Raw genomic sequence first — 20,848 nt, 5'->3', positions numbered from 1 at the left:
TGTATTTTATCAATTTGTACATTTGTATTTTTACTAATCTATGTTGATATGATGCAGCACTACTCCGGAAATAAATTTTAATACCATGTCACCTTTCCCTGAAGCAAAAAATCATACATTTACTCGTTAGTGGGGCCCAAAATACTGCGAGTCACTCACAAAACTCTTTCATCCTACCTCATGGATCGGTTATATTCAAAGGAGAGCTGCTGTATCATAGCGGGTGCCTAAAACTCTAACAGAATATTTATACTATTTACATCTGCAGTTTGAATGAGTTTACCATGGTTTTATTTAACAAAACATTTATTTTAGACACACCGCCACTGTGGTCGACGAATCTGCTAGTAAAAAATTAGGCGTAGGAAAACTCAAGACCAGCTTAATTCTCCATTTATCTAATTTTTATTAAAAGCAAATTTAACATGCCTAAAAGTTTTTTCACTTTATTTATTTCTTTATTCAAGACAACATTTAAAAGGAAATTATGGATTTTTATTTCAAAACAGTTAATTCCATTTATTTAGGAAAGTTAAGAAATAGACATTTTATTTAAATTTCAGAAATACAAGTATTAGCATAAGACAGATAGTTCTCAAAATTCATTGGCTCCTACCTTCCTAACTTCCCTGACTAACAGCCTCACCTAAGTTTAGATCTCGCTCAAAGAAATAGAAAAGTTATACAAAGTCTTACATCTCAGGGAAATCAGCATTCCGACAGCATCTCTGGTCTGAGCAATGTAGTTGCCGACTGGTTCTCCAGAAATGTCAAGGATTCCAGCAATTGGAAATTGGACAGGAAAATATTCCTCTTCATCAATCGCCTCTGGGGTCCCTTCGACATGGATTTATTTGCAGACAGGCTGAATACCCAACTGACTCACTTTTTCAGCTGGAAGCCGGACCCTCAGGCTGCTGGCTTGGATGCCTTCCTGCAGAATTGGAGAGTTCTGAGGCTATATGCCTTCCCGCCATTTGTCATGCTGCCCAGATTCCTCTTACAAACTCGTAGATTCAGAGAAACAGCAGCTGTGGTCACCCCACTTTGGAGATCTCAGGCATTGTTCCCTGTAATTTTAGAAATGTCAATAGATTTTCCGCTAGTAATCCCCCAATTCAAGACCATAGTCTTGGGCCCTCAAGGAGAAATACATCCCCTAATAGAAGAGGGCTCCCTCACACTGATGGCTTGGAAGATTTCTGGAGACAGTGGGAAATCCCTGGCCTTTTGCCAAACGCTTTCAGACTCATATCTGAGTCATGGGCTTATGGCACAAGAAAAGCTTATAAACTGGCATGGAATAAATGGATTTGCTGGTGTTTTCAACAGCAATATATCCAGTTTCAACTGATGTAGTCCGGTAACTGGACATAATATCGACTACATAATATCGAATGGACAAAATATCGACGGAAAAATATCGACATTAACTAAATATCGACTATAGGAATATCGTTGGACAAAATATCGACTGTAAAAATGACCCAAAAATATCGAATACAAAAATATCGACTCAAAAATATCGACCAGACAAAATATCGAAATATAGTGAAAGTAAAAAATATCGAGAAAATGTTAGAAAATATTGAATTTATACAATAATATATATATAATATATAAATAAATAGTACTTAATGTTTAGGAGCGGGTTGTGGGTTTATAGGGGAATAGGGTGGGAAGTAATTTAATAATAATTAATTATTTAATATATGTTTGGTAATTGTTTTAATTGGTAATTAATTAATTTTAATTAGTTAATTGTTTAATTGATTATTTAGCATATAATTTAATTGATTAATTGATTAATTAATTATTAATAATTATTATTTTTATAAATTGATTTGTATATGATTTTAATTGATATATTGGTTATTAATTATTAATAATTAGTGATTTATTTTATTAAGAATTAGCATATTATTTACATTTATAAATTGCTAACACATTAATTATAATTAGTTAATGATGTAATTAATATATTGCATATCATTTAAAAAACTTAATTGGTAATTAATTTATAATAATGACTTAATTACATTAATTGGATACATTTAAATGTAATGTGTTAATTTATGTTGATGTTAATTAATTAATTGGAATTAAACAATATTAAATAATCAAAATTATTATTATAGCTAATGTGATAATATAATTTATTATTGTTTTTGTAAAATATATATTTTTTAATTATATATTCATATTTAATGTTGTGTTCATTATTATTTATAGTGTTCTGGCTCAGTTTCATAGTTTTTGTTATAGGTTACTTTTTTAGGGTTCAGGGTCATTTTTCTGTTCGTGAGTAAAGGTGTATTTAGTGGGATTTGGGAAATTTTTACGTTTGTGGGTAAATGGGTTTTTTTGAGGTTCAGGGTCAGTTTTCAGTTCTTGTGTAAAGGTCTATTTGTAGGGTTCAGGGTCAGTTTTCAGTTTATGGGTAAAGGGGTATTTGTAGGGTTCAGGGTCAGTTTTCAGTTTGTGGGTAAAGGAGTTTTTTTGAGGTTCAGGGTCAGTTTTCAGTTTGTGGGTGAAGGGGTATTTGTAGGGTTCAGGGTCAGTTTTCAGTTTGTGGGTAAAGGGGTATTTGTAGGGTTCAGGGTCAGTTTTCAGTTTGTGGGGAAAGGAGTATTTGTAGGGTTCAGGGTCAGTTTTCAGTTTGTGGGTGAAGGGGTATTTGTAGGGTTCAGGGTCAGTTTTCAGTTTGTGGGTAAAGGGGTATTTGTAGGGTTCTGGGTCAGTTTTCAGTTTGTGGGTAAAGGGGTATTTGTAGGGTTCAGGGTCAGTTTTCAGTTTGTGGGGAAAGGAGTATTTGTAGGGTTCAGGGTCAGTTTTCAGTTTGTGGGTGAAGGGGTATTTGTAGGGTTCAGGGTCAGTTTTCAGTTTGTGGGTAAAGGGGTATTCGTAGGGTTCTGGGTCAGTTTTCAGTTTGTGGGGAAAGGAGTATTTGTAGGGTTCAGGGTCAGTTTTCAGTTTGTGGGTAAAGGGGTATTTGTAGGGTTCAGGGTCAGTTTTCAGTTTGTGGGTAAAGGAGTATTTGTAGGGTTCAGGGTCAGTTTTTAGTTTGTGGGTAAAGGGGTATTTGTAGGGTTCAGGGTCAGTTTTCAGTTTGTGGGTAAAGGGGTATTTGTAGGGTTCAGGGTCAGTTTTCAGTTTGTGGGTAAGGGGTATTTGTAGGGTTCAGGGTCAGTTTTCAGTTTGTTGATGAAGGGGTATTTGTAGGGTTCTGGGTCAGTTTTGGCCTTTAGGGTGAAGGGGTCTTTTTAGTGGTTTGGGACAGTTTTGGGTATTTTAGAGTGCTGATGTATAGTGTAACTTAACACTGATATATTAAATCTATTACACAAAAATACCTATTATTATAACTTTACATTAGTACGCTTTATTTTGATCAAATAAATATATGTATTAGCATGTTTCCAGACAGTAGCTAGAGTGGAGTTGGAATTCTAATTATTAATTGGTTGGTGTCCAGCACCATCAGTAATATTACCTACACTGGAGTTGGATTACTAAAAAAACATTGGTCAGTCTCCACCACATTTTATGGTATTACCTTGAGTGTAGTAGGAATAGTAAATAATTTTTTGCTAGTGTCCTGCAGCTTCTATGATATTAGATTGACTGGAGTAGTAATAATATATATAAAATTGGTCAGTGTGCAGCACATTTGTATACATTTGTTCATTACTGTATTTTAATATTAAAAATTAATGCAACATAGATGTTTTCAAATAACTTTATTAAACAATTTTTTAATTTTTTATTGTGTACTACAATACAATCACAAACAAATATAACATCAATTTTTTTTGACTTTTATTATTCACAGAATAACATCTTTACATTTATATACATGTTGTCAATGTAAAAAAAAATTTTGATTACTAGATTCTTTCTGTAAATTTTACATATTCCCATCAGTCACTTACAATTTAAAGTATTTATATAGAAATACATAAAACAATGATTTGTTATACATTTCTTACATTAATATTTAATAATTTTAATATTAAATATTAATATAATAAAATATATATAATACATTTTTCTTTTTAACAAGTAACATGACTATTATTACATTTGTTAGGATAAATTGAAATACAAAAAAAATTTTCCTTGGTGTATATTTCACAAAATGTTGTTTTTACATAAAACATATAAATCGATTTGTTTGTAAAGTTTATAATTGTATAGGGAAACAATATGTTTAATTATAATATCTGGTATTGACCAAATATTAGTAAAGCAATTATATACTTTTGTTATAGTTAGAAATAATTATAAAACTGTTTGTAATAATTAATAAAAATAATAATTATTTTATTAATTATTATTATTATTAATTAATAAACATAAACATTCTTTTATTATTAACAAAAATATATACATTCACAGATAAAATAGATACTTTTTTTCAGGCCATTCTTTATATACAAAATGGTTCTAATTGTTATATTAATAACAATAAATAAGTTATATTAGTTATCATTATTAATTATTAGCATAAACATTTATAATGTTTTATTAAAATTATACACAAAATTATTCATATAAATATACACAATAACAAAATATTTACATCTTTTATTCAAAGTCTTACATAATTATTTAATATTATTAATATATAATAAATATTATATATTAATTTCTATTAAATATATTTATTTTTGTTAATAAAGGAAAATTGTCATGAGTATAGTGTATTAATTTGTTACATTATACATGTGTATGTATTATATATTTTCCATATGACATTGTTTATTCTATTATCCTTTTACACAAATGGGTTAAGGGGACTACTTTTTTACCGCGTAAGGTTATTGCGCTCCATTCAGGACTGGAGAAGCTCGCGGTTGGGAGTTGCTTCGCGTGGAGAGAGGTAAGGTTATTTTTAACTACAAATTATAAGTAAGTGGTCATGTTTGAGGGTATAATCGAACTCTGTAGTGTTTTTTGGTGTATGTATTAATAGTTTAAGTAGCGTTTTGGTGAAAAGTCTCCGTTATGGATGTGTCGTGCTTTTTTTCCTTCAAGTCTAATTTTAAGTGTTCGGAAATGTCTTCTTACATGGTTAATGTTAATGGTTAGTATATTTACAAATGTGAAGGGGGTATTTGTGGGTGGCTTTCGTTATGTATGTTATTTTACAGGTTTCGGTTCCTCGCATGAAAACTACATGGAAGGAAGCGTGTTTTTTAACGGAGAAACAAATGTTTAAGTTATTATGCTTATATTTTGACATTTATCTCCTATTTTTCGTGTTTGCCAGGAGCGGTTTTTACACTTTTTAAACCTTTTTCGGGTTTTTTTGAGGGTTTCGATTCGGATTGATACATTGATATGCGTGACCGTTTTTTTAAAATAGTGTGTATATAACTTTAAATCCTAAAGTGTCCACACTACTGTTTTCGGGATTTCCTGGAGCGTTTTTTTACGTTTTACTTTTTATTTTCGGGTTTTTGAGGGTTTCCCATATTGGAATAGTAAGATATTGGATTGGATTGTATGGATTGATTTTTCCTTGATTGCGTCTCTCAAGTCCAAAAATTGTAAGTATTTATTTTACAATTTTGATTGGGTGGGAAATGTCGATTTTTAATGTTATGTGTATGTTATAAAAAATTATAAACATTGCATATTTGTTACGAATTTTTTAAAATAAATTTAAAAAGTTTGTCAAACAAATATGTTTTATTTATAATTCATTATATATGTTTATGACATGTAATTTTTATTATTATTGTAAGAAGACATTCGTATATTTACTTTACATTTTTATAGTAGACTTTTTGCTATTATTGCCAGGTATTCTAATCCTCTAGTTGTAGGGTATAATGTGACTTGACTTTGAAGTAGTCGGAACATTTGTTGGGTTTGTTTAGTGAGTTTTGGACCTATTTGTGACACTGATTGTTCCATTCTTAGTTCCTGATAGCTTTGTTCTTTTTTCAAAGCTTCTAGAAGGTTATGGAATGTGGGTTTGCCTCGGTTTGTAGTTGCTTGGAAAGCATTATGCCACCCTTCAACACTGTTGTTGGTTTTAGCCTCTTGGTTTAAAGTACTGAGATAGACATTCCACCAAGGGATTTGGAATTTGGGCTGGCGTCGATGTCCTGATCTGTGCAACCTTCCCACCCAAGTGTCTTCAAAATAGTCTAGCAATGGTGTTAGTTTGTCCTCATTCCTCTTATAGTATGCGCTGTCAATTAATAAATTGTAATGTTCAGCAACATCTGTAACAGGGACGTAGGCCAGGGCTATTAACTTTTTAACTTGATAGGCAAAGGTGCTATCTGTAGAGTATAGTATACTTAAAGTAGATTTTTGGAGATGCCTCCATATACTCTGATTAAAATGATAATAGCAACCCTGGATTGCTGTGTGGGGAAATGTTCTCAAAATGCTATTAATCATAGCTAATTCGAAATCAATAATTATTTTTTCGGGAAAATAATTATTGATTTCCGTTTTGAGAACATTTAAAATTTCGGTGTAAGTTGTTTGCTGTTTGTTGGGTAGCAAACAGTAAATGAAAGGTATGTTAGAATGATGGTATAAACCGTGGATGGAATACAGTTGGTAAAAAGGTTTTGGGCAGGGTTTAAATGTTCCATTCATCATCCATTGGGGACACTGTTGGATTTTTCGTAAATTACTTGCAGTTGCAAACATAATTATTCTGTTTGTACTGCTTTCATTATCAAAAAGAATAAATTTATCTTTATTGTGTGTGATGGCCATTTCGGGAGAAATAATAATTTCCTCAAAACAAGTTGGGTTGGGTTGGGTTGTGCTAGTGAGTCGTTTAGTGCGTGCAATTGTGCGTTTCAGGGAGTCAATAGAGGGTAGTTGACCTGAAGCATGGGCAGGGATTTTTACCAGTTCTTCCTTAAGGATTTGTGTGGTGGGTTTGTCACTTTGTGTGCTAGCACTTTTAATACTTTCTAAAGCATCTCTAATTTCAATTTCTGTGACATTTGGGGGATGATTATGTTCTCTAGTAAATAGCACATTAGTTTCCTCAGTAGTGGCCCTCCCATAACATTTGTTGGAGTAATATTTTGTACACTTCCAAAAAACCTTTCTACCACTTTGTCTCTCCTGATTGTACACATAACCCATGTAGCATAATAGTAATTTATTTTTCTGAGACATGACAAATTCTGCACCTTCAGTCATTTTGATTTACTTGTTCTAGGAAAGAGTAGAAAGAAACAAAATCAGAACACATTTTTTTACTTTTGTGGTGCTAACATCATTATTGATGCATTTATACTTACAGTTAATCAAAGTAGTAGTCACAGAAGCAGAAATGTCTTTTCAATGATGTTCTTGTATGTATGTCTTTATTTGCTGTTGGTATGAAAATATAGAAAAGCAACGTTAATGTTTACATATAACAAACGTATTTCCTACTCAAAAGCAGTTGTCATTTTTGCCTACTAGTGCATTTGATGTAAACATTACATATACTTACTTGTTTAAATAGTAGAATAGTAGTAATTGCTGGAGTACATCAATTTAGTACAGGTATGATCTGTAGAGTAGATAGAAGAAATAAAAGCAAAATATTATAATTTTAATACTGAACGGTTTGGAAATGTAACAGATTTAAACGTATACTAACTTCTAAATATGTCGTTTTCTTTGTTGTAGGTAGAATAGCTGTATGATGTATTCTGAATATCTGTAGAGGAAATATAAAATAGATAACATGTTGTTAAGGACATAGTCTGTGTTATTTTCGGCAGTTTTAGAGAAATGACAAGTATACTTACATTTTTTACAAGGCTATTCTTGTATATTGGTATATTTTGAGTAGGATGTTTTCATATGATATGTAGAATAGATGTATGATGTTTTCTGAATATCTGTAGAGGCAATTCAAAATATATAACATGGCATTAAGAATATAGTTAGCGTTTTTTGTGCCCACTTTTTAGCAAATTACAATTATACTTACATTTTTCAGAAGGGTATTCTTGTGTTTTGGTATAGTTGATGTTGGATTTTTCAAATGATCTATAGGGAAGATGTAAAAACCAAGATATGTTGTTTAAAAATGTGCATTAATGAAATTGGCAGTTTTATAACAAACACATCTATACTTACATGTGTAATTAGTGTAGTTTTATCGTTTTTGCTGTAGAAATAGCACAATTTCAGGATATCTGTAAATATAATGTTTTTAAAAATTAAATACTCTTGTAAATTAGTGTTTAAAAACAGCAGTTGTTGTGTAACAGAGAATTATTATATACTTACTATCTGATTTTGCACGTGAAGAAATATGACCATCTAATAGGAATTGTGTTGGAGTAGTTTCTATCAGAAAAGTAGGAAGACATGAAAATAAAATAAGTGTAAGACTTAGGAGATGTAAAGAAAATAGTGCACTTCTAATTTAGTTTTCTACAAAAATGCTGTGTTACTTACTTGATTAATTAGCTAGTGAGCTGGATCTTTAAAGATGTTTATTCTGCAACAAAATCTTCAAAGTGTTGCCATCTACTTTCCAGAGAGGTAGCAGCAACAAATGGTAGAATGCATGTATCCCTTTTATAGTATATGTGTTATGTGTGCTTTGATTTGATTGGTTGTAGGATGTAAGGAAGCATAGTATAGGCTAGTTTGAATTTTTTTAAGTTAATTGGAGTGTTTGTTGATGTGAGAATGGTGGTATGTGGTCATTCCCGCATTAAAGCAGGTTCGTGTTTAAATGAAATATATTTATATGTGAAAATAAGTAATGAAAATGTTAGTTAAATGCAAAGAATAGTAGAAAATGATAAAATGCATGTAATAGAATGTATAGCAAATGTGGAATAATAGTAATTTTATGTAAGTAACAGGTATTATATGTGAAATGTATTTTTTAGTGAGAAATGACTTTTATTGATGATAAAGATGGTATTTTAGAAAGAAAAGTGTACAAACATGAACTCGATATTTTTTTTTTTACGATATTGTGGTAGTCTATATTTTTGTAGTCGATATTTTTGTAGTGTTAAGGCTAATTTCATGTCCAACGATATATTTGTAGTCGATATTTACTTAAGCGATATTTATGTATTCGATATAGTTAGTACTCGATATTTTTTACTCTATATTTTTGTAGTTTGTGTAATAAGTATAGTAAGTCGATATTTTTGTCGTCGATAATTTGTCAACGATATTTTGGTAAGTCGATAATGTGCCCGTCGATAATATTTCAGTGATCCCCATAGTCCATGTGGTAAATTACCTTACAGAATTATTTGATTCTGGATTATCCTATAGGACAGTTAATATCTATAGGTCAGCTATTTCTGCTGGTCACTCCTTAATAGGCGGACTTCCTGTAGGTCAAAGTACATTAACGAGGAAAATTATGAGAAGCATTAGGGTCCTTAAACCCCCGATCCCAAAGTACACCTCTCTTTGGGATGTTAAACTAATTCTTAAAGTTTTAGACAACTGTGGTGATAATCGTCATTTGTCACTCAAAAGACTCTCTTATAAACTCACGGCCCTTCTATGCCTGGTTTCCTTTAGACGTACGTCTGATATTAGAGCTCCGGACATCAACAGTAGGGCCTATCAGCCCGAAGGAGTTTGTTTCTACATTAAAAGAAGGACTAAGGGCCCAATTAGGATAGCGGGCGGAAAACCACCCCGCCCGCCATGGATGCGGGAAACAACCGCCCGCCATGGAGGCGGTGCAACCGGCAGACAAATTAGGATCGACCGCCACTAGAGACCGACCGCGGCGGTAGCGGTGAAAATGAAACCGCCCGACGTGTGCGGTGATGACAAAACTCCGACCGCGGCGGTCGGAAAAGCAGCTGGAAATACAACACCGCCCACAGGGAAAGCGGAGACACCGCACAGGAAATTACGATATCCCCGAGGGTGGCGCGTGCGGACCGGCAGGCACCGACCGCCGCGGTCGAAGGCAGGATTGCATGGGAGAAATGACGGACAAGCACCAGCAAAGTCACCGCAGCGGACGAACACGAAATCCATCGCGGTCGATGTCAAAGCACCGCAGCGATGCAAAATACTGCATAAACAAAGTAGCCCAGCAACAAATACATACAACACACACACACAGATACAGAAATGGCAAAGAAATACACAATACTACATAACCACACCCACTACACACCTGACAACCACTATCCAATTGGACACACCCACACAGCTGAGTACAAATCCACACCCTCCACTCACCACAATCCTTTGCATCTTCCCAGAACAGAAGGCCACACACCACATCTGAGAGAGGCAAAATCGCACACAACACCCACCACCACCATCAACACCACCATCACACCATCACAATCAAACCCCCAGCACAGAACACACCTCATCACCACTCCCTTGCACCCACACACCCCTGCACCCACAAACACCTCAACACCCCCACACCATGACCTCACAAAAAATGCCCAAATTCACAGAGAGTGAGTTGACAGTCATGGTCAACGAGATTGTGAGAGTAGAACCACAACTATTTGGGAACCTAGTCCAACAGACACCATTAGCCACCAGGACACAAATGTGGGAAAGGATTGTCCAAAGGGTTAATGCAGTTGGGGCCACCCCAAGATCCAAGAAGGAGATCATGAAGCGTTGGCATGATCTCAAGAGGGTTGTCAAGGAGAAGAGGAGCAAGAACTGGACTGTGGCAAACTTGACTGGCAGTGGCCCTCCCGTCCCAATGAAGACATTCACACCATGGGAGGAGAAGGTGCTTGGTATCCTGCTACCTGAGAGTTACACAGGAGTAGCCGGGGGAGCGGAGGCTGGTAAGTACAGACAACCACATTGACTTTTACCTCCTTGCAATACCCAACCACCAATACACTGTCCATCCCTAAACAAGATGTAGCCAGCCATTCTGCTGAGGAGGCCTGTATGGGGCCGGAATGTCAGTACAACAACTCCCACCATAGCCCCTGTCCCACAGCCCAGCATCATGGAGGCCTGCCCCACCCAGGAGAAAGTGTCAGCCATTGCACTGTTTTACAAACAAACTTACAGGTTGGTAGCCATCTGCACTTGGAGGGTGTTTGTGGGTGCGAGGGAGGGAGGGAGGCCTGTCTCACTATTCCCAGCATGCCCCCTGTCCCACAGCCCAGCAGCATGGAGGCCTGGCCCACCCAGGAGAAAGTGTCAGCCATTGCACTGTTTAACAAACAAACTTACAGGTTGGTAGCCATCTGCACTTGGAGGGTGTTTGTGGGTGCGAGGGAGGGAGGGAGGCCTGTCTCACTACTCCCAGCATGCCCCTTGTCCCACAGCCCAGCAGCATGGAGGCCTGCCCCACCCAGGAGAAAGTGTCAGCCATTGCACTGTGTAACAAACAAACTTACAGGTAGGTAGCCATCTGCACTTGGAGGGTGTTTGTGGGTGCGAGGGAGGGAGGGAGGCCTGTCTCACTACTCCCAGCATGCCCCCTTGTCCCACAGCCCAGCAGCATGGAGGCCTGCCCCACCCAGGAGAAAGTGTCAGCCATTGCACTGTTTAACAAACAAACTTACAGGTTGGTAGCCATCTGCACTTGGAGGGTGTTTGTGGGTGCGAGGGAGGGAGGGAGGCCTGTCTCACTACTCCCAGCATGCCCCCTTGTCCCACAGCCCAGCAGCATGGAGGCCTGCCCCACCCAGGAGAAAGTGTCAGCCATTGCACTGTTTAACAAACAAACTTACAGGTTGGTAGCCATCTGCACTTGGAGGGTGTTTGTGGGTGCGAGGGAGGGAGGGAGGCCTGTCTCACTACTCCCAGCATGCCCCTTGTCCCACAGCCCAGCAGCATGGAGGCCTGCCCCACCCAGGAGAAAGTGTCAGCCATTGCACTGTGTAACAAACAAACTTACAGGTAGGTAGCCATCTGCACTTGGAGGGTGTTTGTGGGTGCGAGGGAGGGAGGGAGGCCTGTCTCACTACTCCCAGCATGCCCCTTGTCCCACAGCCCAGCAGCATGGAGGCCTGCCCCACCCAGGAGGAAGTGTCAGCCATTGCACTGTTTAACAAACAAACTTACAGGTTGGTAGCCATCTGCACTTGGAGGGTGTTTGTGGGTGCGAGGGAGGGAGGGAGGCCTGTCTCACTACTCCCAGCATGCCCCTTGTCCCACAGCCCAGCAGCATGGAGGCCTGCCCCACCCAGGAGAAAGTGTCAGCCATTGCACTGTGTAACAAACAAACTTACAGGTAGGTAGCCATCTGCACTTGGAGGGTGTTTGTGGGTGCGAGGGAGGGAGGGAGGCCTGTCTCACTACTCCTAGCATGCCCCTTGTCCCACAGCCCAGCAGCATGGAGGCCTGCCCCACCCAGGAGGAAGTGTCAGCCATTGCACTGTTTAACAAACAAACTTACAGGTTGGTAGCCATCTGCACTTGGAGGGTGTTTGTGGGGGTGAGGCCTGTACCACTACTCCCAGCATGCCCCCTGTCCCACAGCCCAGCAGCATGGAGGCCTGCCCCACCCAGGAGAAAGTGTCAGCCATTGCACTGTGTAACAAACAAACTTACAGGTAGGTAGCCATCTGCACTTGGAGGGTGTTTGTGGGTGCGAGGGAGGGAGGCAGGCCTGTCTCACTACTCCCAGCATGCCCCTTGTCCCACAGCCCAGCAGCATGGAGGCCTGCCCCACCCAGGAGAAAGTGTCAGCCATTGCACTGTGTAACAAACAAACTTACAGGTAGGTAGCCATCTGCACTTGGAGGGTGTTTGTGGGTGCGAGGGAGGGAGGGAGGCCTGTCTCACTACTCCCAGCATGCCCCTTGTCCCACAGCCCAGCAGCATGGAGGCCTGCCCCACCCAGGAGGAAGTGTCAGCCATTGCACTGTTTAACAAACAAACTTACAGGTTGGTAGCCATCTGCACTTGGAGGGTGTTTGTGGGGGTGAGGCCTGTACCACTACTCCCAGCATGCCCCCTGTCCCACAGCCCAGCAGCATGGAGGCCTGCCCCACTCAGGAGAAAGTGTCAGCCATTGCACTGTGTAACAAACAAACTTACAGGTAGGTAGCCATCTGCACTTGGAGGGTGTTTGTGGGTGCGAGGGAGGGAGGGAGGCCTGTCTCACTACTCCCAGCATGCCCCTTGTCCCACAGCCCAGCAGCATGGAGGCCTGCCCCACCCAGGAGGAAGTGTCAGCCATTGCACTGTTTAACAAACAAACTTACAGGTTGGTAGCCATCTGCACTTGGAGGGTGTTTGTGGGTGCGAGGGAGGGAGGGAGGCCTGTCTCACTACTCCCAGCATGCCCCTTGTCCCACAGCCCAGCAGCATGGAGGCCTGCCCCACCCAGGAGAAAGTGTCAGCCATTGCACTGTGTAACAAACAAACTTACAGGTAGGTAGCCATCTGCACTTGGAGGGTGTTTGTGGGTGCGAGGGAGGGAGGGAGGCCTGTCTCACTACTCCCAGCATGCCCCTTGTCCCACAGCCCAGCAGCATGGAGGCCTGCCCCACCCAGGAGGAAGTGTCAGCCATTGCACTGTTTAACAAACAAACTTACAGGTTGGTAGCCATCTGCACTTGGAGGGTGTTTGTGGGGGTGAGGCCTGTACCACTACTCCCAGCATGCCCCCTGTCCCACAGCCCAGCAGCATGGAGGCTACCCCCACCCAGGAGCAAGTGTCAGCCATTATACCCTGCACGCTCACCTTACAGGTATGTAACTACCGTTTATCTTCATGAAGTGTGTGTGTATTAATCTATTTACTATTGTACAAAATGCATAGACAATCAACCTTTAGGACACCATGATCTAACTATCCACTATGTAATGTAACACGATGTTGCCATGATTTGTACAACTGATGACAGCACAATGCACTAGTGTACACACAGCTGATGATACACAGATGACACAAACACTGACCACTCCCCATCTACTCCACAGGTGATGAAGAACTCACTGCTGGGGACAACACCAACGACCCGCAGAGCCAGTCTCCACCTCCGGCACATGGACTCACAGATGCAGACTCCCAGGACAGTATGGACGATGAGCTCCAGCCCGGCACATCCGGTGTTCCACACACCCAGAGGTCCCAGGCCCCCATCCTCCCCACCACCACCTCTGCTGCAACGACAACGCAGCAGACCCCTGCTGTCACAGCCTCTGCCTCCACCGCAACCACCACCGCAGCCACTGCCACCAACACCACCACGACCACCAGTACCACCTCCCGCACCCTCCCTGTCCCTAGGGATGACCAGCCCACACAAACAACTGTGGAGGGCAGGGAGCCAGTGCGTGGCGCACCAGTGGCGAGGGAAGAGGTTCGTGGCAGCAGAGCAGGTGGGAGGGCCAGGGCCAACACCAGACCTCAGGCGGAGTGGACACCATCCCTGGACCACTTCACCAGAGTTGTGGATGCCTATCAAGAGGTCCAGGGACAAAGTGGCCGGTCGGAGGAATTTTTCAGGGAGCTCATCCTGCTGATGAGGTCCATCAATAACCACATGGGACAGATGGTGGACCTCATGGGCCAGCAAGTGGCGTTGCAGAGGGACAGGCCTGTGTCCCAACCATCACCGACATCCCCTCCTGTTGTGCAGCAGGATGCCAGTCCACCTTCCTCCCCTGCGCCAACAGAGAGGGGCGAGTCCTCTGATGCCGCTGGCCATTCAGCAGGCCCCCCACCGCCAAAAAGATCTAGGGGGCGTCCAAAGAAGAGCCTGGGAGTCTCTGGAAGCCAAGCACCTGCCACACGCCAGTCACGGAGCCAGCCTTGAAGACAACCCTCTCCCCAACTGCATTGACTCTTTTGGACTATCTTTCCCCACATTGCCTTGGCAATGGCACCTGTCTGTTGGACTGGGTCACCACATTCATGTGGTGTCTACTCTTGCATCTCAGCGACCATGACTGTCAACTCACTGCTCATTCCCCACCTTCCTGTAAATATTCACGCACAATTCACATGTCCACCCCGTAAATAAAATACCTTACAATCCAGATTTTGTGTAGTGAATTCTTTAGTGCATAATTTACAATGATGATTATGTCCATGATATGTAAACATGATGTACAGTATGCAGGGCAGGAACACGCTGGAGAACCTAGGGAGACACAACAGAACTACAGTCACTGGTCTCATCGTGGCAACACACACAGATCACTGATCCACAAATATCCTAATTATCACAGGTACCCTACACAGTGTCTATCTGAAATGCTGTAATGCCGTCCATAATACATCTCCGGACGTAACGTCCATTCCAACAATCCCATACATAGGTGACAGAACATGTGGCTATTGGGAACATCTGCGCATAACCATTCATAAAATAAGCTAAGACACTAGACTATGTAGACGTTGTAACTTGTCACACACCTTCAAGTGAAGTAGCGTTGGATTAGCTGCTGCCGTTGGTCAACTCCTTCCTCCTCTCCACTCTCCTCATCACTGGATTCAGGTCCCTGAGCAGGTTGTGGCCTTGGTTCCTCACCGTCATCCAGGAGCAGGGGGACCCCCTTGTGGATGGCCAGGTTGTGTAGCATACAGCATGCCACAACGATCTTACACACCTTCCCAGGCGAGTATGCAAGTGCGCCTCCAGTCCTGTCAAGGCACCGGAACCTTGCCTTCAGCAGCCCAAAAGTACGTTCAATTACCCGTCGTGTCCTGCCATGGGCCTCATTGTAGCGGATCTCTGCAGGTGTCTGGGGATTACGGAGTGGGCTCAACAGCCATGGCCTACTGGGATAAGCCGAGTCCCCTGTGGAAAAAAAAATACACATTGCAATGTTGTACGGCCACAGTAAAGGCAGTGACACACAGCACGCGATAGCAGTTGTGTAACTCACCCACAATCCAGGCACGTTCGGGATGCAGATTCTCCATCATCCGTGGCACCATGCTGTTCCTCATGATGAAAGAGTCATGTGCCGAACCGGGATACTTAGCACACACATGTGAAATTGTCATGTCTGCAAGGCACACCACCTGCACATTCATGGAGTGGTAGTGTTTCCGGTTTCGAAAAATGTGCTCCGTCGCCTGCGGTGCCACCAGAGCCACATGGGTGCAATCTATCGCACCGACTACATGTGGGATGTGCCCAAGTGGATAGAAGTCCCCCTTAACGGCAGCCAATTCACGTCCCCGGGGGAAATGGATGTAGCGATTCCGATAGATCATCATGGCCTCGAGTACATCCCTCAGCACCATGCTGAACATGGGCTGCGACATTCCCCCAGCGTTAGCCACGGTCTCCTGGAAGGAACCAGTCGCAAAGAAGTGTAGTGCTGCCATTACCTTGTGGGCGGGTGTGAATGCCGTAGGATAGTGACGGCGAGGCTGCAGGTGGGGCTCCAATAGATCACACAAGATCTTCAATGTCGGTCTGTCCAACCGGAATTTCCTGATGATTGCCTCATTCTCCATGTCCTCAAGCACAATCACCTGACGTAGGAGATCTGGCCTCCTCCTAGTTTAGGATTAAAAACAATAGGTCAATGACAAGCATCATGAGATGGCCATAGCACAAAACATCATTGATGTAATGGGTAAAAAACAATGGCCAGAAAGCTGCATGGCACATCTGGTTACATGGCTGCCCAATAGCTACACACAGAGGGCAGGCCTCTCCAGTGACAATACCCAAGTGACAATAATGTGGATACAATGATTAAACGAGTGACATGCGCAGACATGGAGCTACAAGAGCCACAAATCTAATGTGACTTAACATGTCTGTCATACCCATCTGCCGTACCTGCCAGACCTCAATGCATCATGTACATTGTGGAAGCATTCATCAACACAATGATCACAATAGCAGGGACACTTCTGGTTGTGTGCATGATCAGTTCTGAATGCACAAGTAGGGTGACCAACTGGCATTGGTCCAAATTCAGGACGGTGAGTGTAAAAATTCAGGACAAAGGGTCAAAATTCAGGACACAAATTCAGGATAGGAGGTCAAAATTCAGGACTAAACTTCAGGACAATAGGTACGTTTTACAGACACATCAGAGGTCGCGCAATAGTATATAAGTAAGCCCAGCCATTTCCAAACATATTCAACCATTTGCAAACCTACCCATCATGTATCCTTCCATCTATCATTTCACTCATCCATCCCCTCATCCATCCTTTCACTCATCCTCCATTATCCATCCATCCACCCTTTCACCCTATCCATCTGTACACTTATCCATCCACTCTTCATCCCATCCATCCATTCACTCACCTATTCAGCCATTTACCCTTTCACCAATCCAGCCATCCTTTCACTTACTAATCCTTCCACCCATCCACTCTTTTAGTCATCCATCCATCCTCCCTTTCTCTCTCCATCGACCCTTTCACTTAGCCTTCCTTCCATCCATCCATCCAACTACCCATCCATCCATCCATCTACTCATCCACTCATGAATCCATCCATTGCCCCTATCACTCATCCATCTATCATTTCACTCCTTCACACATCTATTCATCCTTTTGTCCATCTACCCTCCCTTTCACTCACTCATCCATCCTTACACCCACCCTTTCACTCATATGTCCATTCATTCACCCTTGCACTTATCAATACATCAATACATCCATCATTTCACTCATCCACCTACCCCCCATCATCCACCCACCCACTCATCCATCCATCCTTTCACCCACCCACTCATCATCCATCCATTCTCTCATCATCCATCCATCCATCCTTTCACCCACCCCCTCATCATCCATCCATCCACCCTTCCCCTCATCATCCATCCGTTCACCCACCCCCTCATCATCCATCCATCTATCCTTCCCCTCATCATCCATCCTTTCCCGTCATCCATCCATCCTTCCCCTCATCCATCCTTCCTTTCATCCATCCTTCCTTTCATCCATCCTTCCCCTCACCCATCCATCCATCCCATCCATTTATCCTGCCCCTCATCCATCCTTCCCCTCCATCCATCATCCTTCCCCTCATCCATCTTTCCCCTCATCAATCATCCAGCTACCCTTCCACCCATACATCCAGCTATTTACATTTTCTCTCCATCCTTCCCCTCACTCATCAATCCATCTATCCTCTCTCATTATCCATTTAGTCAATCTTTCATTCATCCATTCACCCTTTCACTAATTCATCCAGCCATTCACACATCCCTTCACTTACTTACTCGCCCACCTTTCCATATTAATTTTGAGCTGAGCCCTTTTGAGAAGAGGCCCATCAAGAACTTCACCCTCGCTGCAGGGGCCGTTCCAGGACTGGTACAGAAGCCACCCAGGGCAGAGACAGGATCCACCACAGGGGGGGACAAGAGCCATCACAGGAGGGGGTGGACTGGAGCCACAACATGGGGGACAGGAGCAGGAGTCATCACAGGAGAGGGAACGTGATCCACCAGGGTGGGCACAGGGGTGGCCATGCAGTATTCTAGTATCATCTTGGGCTTCTCGCCCCCTCCTGCACAAGCTCCAAAATGCCATCCCCCACTGTGATATACAGTACTTACAGGAGATACTCTAAGAGAACTGATTGTCCTCCATACTTTGTTAATCAGTGTGGGTGCGATTGTGCCATTTCTTTATTGTATTACGTTATGCATGTTTGAAGAACCGAGGTTTGCTTACAAATTAGTGACAGTAAGTAAGCTCGGTGAAGAGAAGCAGGTGCTGCCTCGGTGTAATCAGGGGTGTAATCTGGCCGAGTCTCGGATGTTTGGGGCCCTGGGTAGAAATGGAATGTGCGAGCCCCCCTCTAAATAGCAGATACAAGACGCATTCAGGGCTGTTTGCATGTGAATGGATGCCCCCTGCTCCTGAACCTGCGCCCCTCCCTCTGTCACCTTCAAGCACCTCTTAACAGCTCATCAAGGGCTGGAGGTGTGAGGGTTGCCATCCCGCTGTGCCTCTACAGTGCTGCTGGGGGTCTGAGCTTTCATGCAGCATCGGAGTCAAGAAGGGAGGTGGGGGAAAGCTGTGCCCGGTTAAAATTACGGACAAATGGCGTCCGTTAAAGAATCCTTCACGGACAACGGACAGACAGCCAAAATTACGGACTGTCCGTGAAATTTACGGACGGTTGGTCACCCTATGCACAAGTCAGGTACGATACAATGCAGTGCCACCAGCCTGGTCAAGGTCTGCACTGACCAACAACACATTAAACCTCACTACATCTATGTAGAGCACCTGACGTCTGTCAATTATCAGCACCCATCAAAAGCCTTACTAAAATGGCACAAACACATGCTAAAGTGGCTCAGACTGAACGTGCGTCCTCCTGTGGATGCAATGGCTCTGTGGCATCGTGTGTACAATGATGTGCCCTACACCATGTAGCTGCATGGCACTTATACATTGTCCATGATTGACATACACAGCAATGTGTACGAAAATGCCAGAACCTAGCGCCAGTCCCTGGCGGTGTGACCCCAGCACCACCATCTACCCAGCCAAGGTAGCCATTGGCACATGGACTGGTGTCCATGCCGCTGGCTAGGCTCCGCCGCATCAGTCGCGGTACCTACCGCCGGTCCCCGGCGGAGCGTCACCGCCATGGTGCATTGCATACAGCCAATGGCATGGGCGTTCAATGTGGCATGATGCAGATTTGAATAATGCGGAAGCGGCGCGCCGCCGCCGCGGAGCCGGTCATTGTATGCTTTTGAATGATGCACCATCGCGGTAGCGCACCCCGGACACCCGCGGTGCGTCACCGCCATGGTGCATTGCATACAGCCAATGGCATGGGTGTTCAATGTGGCATGATGCAGATTTGAATAATGCGGAAGCGGCGCGCCGCCGCCGCGCCGGTCATTGGATGCTTTTGAATGATGCACCATCGCGGTAGCGCACCCCGGACACCCGCGGTGCGTCACCGCCATGGTGCATTGCATACAGCCAATGGCATGGGTGTTCAATGTGGCATGATGCAGATTTGAATAATGCGGAAGCGGCGCGCCGCCGCCGCGGAGCCGGTCATTGGATGCTTTTGAATGATGCACCATCGCGGTAGCGCACCCCGGACACCCGCGGTGCGTCACCGCCATGGTGCATTGCATACAGCCAATGGCATGGGTGTTCAATGTGGCATGATGCACATTTGAATAATGCGGAAGCGGCGCGCCGCCGCCGCGGAGCCGGTCATTGGATGCTTATGAATAAGGCTGACCCAGACAACCAATTGTAGCACCTTATCAGCTTCCTAACGACCCCATGGGCCTATAAATCTGTGGGAGTGAGCCACACATTCCCACTGCTCACAGAGCCTGCTGCCTGAGACCCTCTCCTGCTGCTGCCTGGGACCCTCTCCTGCTGCTGCCTGGGACCCTCTCCTGCTGCTGCCTGGGACCCTCTCCTGCTGCTCACAGAGCCTGCTGCCTGGGACACCTCACAACTCACTTCCGCCACAGGTCTGCCATATCCACAGGGATGTCAAGAACAGATAAGATCCGTGCCAGTCCATTCACGAGTGAGGAGCTGGATGTCCTTGTGAACGAGGTGCTGGCACAGTACCCACGGCTGTTTGGTGGCCCCAATGTCGTGGTAAGTCACCATGTAGGGAGCAGTAGGGCAGGGTGGTGTCAGACGTGTATTCATGATGCAGCTGTATGTTATTTTGGATGTGTGGTGCTGACAAACACTGACAGACAAGATGTTTGCAGGTGGTGGGAGTGTGTGTTTTGCATTATGACTCTGTCCTAGGCCAATACTTGTATGTGTGAGTGGGATGTGCTACTTTTTGGGGCAGACATGACCAAAGGTTGTTTGCCTTGTAGCTGGTTGGACAGTGTCCGCTTGTGATGTAATTTCAGGGTGCCCCTGTAGTCATAGTCAGTGTGCCCCACAGAGTAGGTTCAGTGGCTGCCCTTCCAAAGTTTGTCCATCAGCCAACTTACA

This window comes from Lissotriton vulgaris, chromosome 6 (assembly GCF_964263255.1).
Source record: "Lissotriton vulgaris chromosome 6, aLisVul1.2, whole genome shotgun sequence".
Classification (NCBI taxonomy): domain Eukaryota; kingdom Metazoa; phylum Chordata; class Amphibia; order Caudata; family Salamandridae; genus Lissotriton; species Lissotriton vulgaris.
The sequence above is the reverse complement of the archived record's forward strand: the minus strand, read 5'-3'. Positions refer to the sequence as shown.